We start from the raw sequence: 691 nt of genomic DNA, 5'->3' as shown, positions 1-691 counted from the left end.
GGGCCGTCGAATCCCAGATCCCCACCTGCTGCTGGGCAGGTGAAGGGCCGGTGGGTGGGCCACCTCCTGCTGCTGCCACTGGCAAGCTCAGGTCTAAGGCCACTCCTAGCCCTTGGGTCTCCGGCCCCTCCTAGTCCCATATCACAAGCTTCTCCTGCCTGCCTGGGGGTGCGGAGGGGTTGGCTGGAGATGCTGGACCCACAACACACAGGACCAGCTCTTCAGCCAGTCCTTGGCTGGACCAGGTGGTGGCCATCAGGTGCTTTCAGGAGCCCACCCCAGACCTTGTCCACAGAGGGTTGAACCCCAGGGAGCCCCTGGGCCTGTGCCCCCCCCCCTTCTGGCCTAGAACCTTCATTCTGACCCCTCAGCACTCCCCCACCCTCTTAGCCCCTCTTAGGTCTCATCATCCCTGCTTGCTCAGCCGTGGCCCGGGTCACATGGACCTGACCCTCCGCTCACACCCTCTGAATATGTGAGGTCACTTGTGCCCTGAGCCATCCTGATTCCAGAGCAGGACCCTTCTTACCCTGGAAACCCCTGCCTTGTGGGGACTGCCATGGCCCTGGGCCCTCGCAACCTTGATTTTTAGAAATCCAAAGGAAAGTAATTGTTACGAACTGTCACTTCTCAAACTGATCTGTGGTTAATACACTCTGTCAGCCCCGGGGAGGGAGGGGGGAAATATATA

This window comes from Myotis davidii, unplaced genomic scaffold (assembly GCF_000327345.1).
Source record: "Myotis davidii unplaced genomic scaffold, ASM32734v1 scaffold961, whole genome shotgun sequence".
NCBI lineage: Eukaryota > Metazoa > Chordata > Mammalia > Chiroptera > Vespertilionidae > Myotis > Myotis davidii.
The sequence above is the reverse complement of the archived record's forward strand: the minus strand, read 5'-3'. Positions refer to the sequence as shown.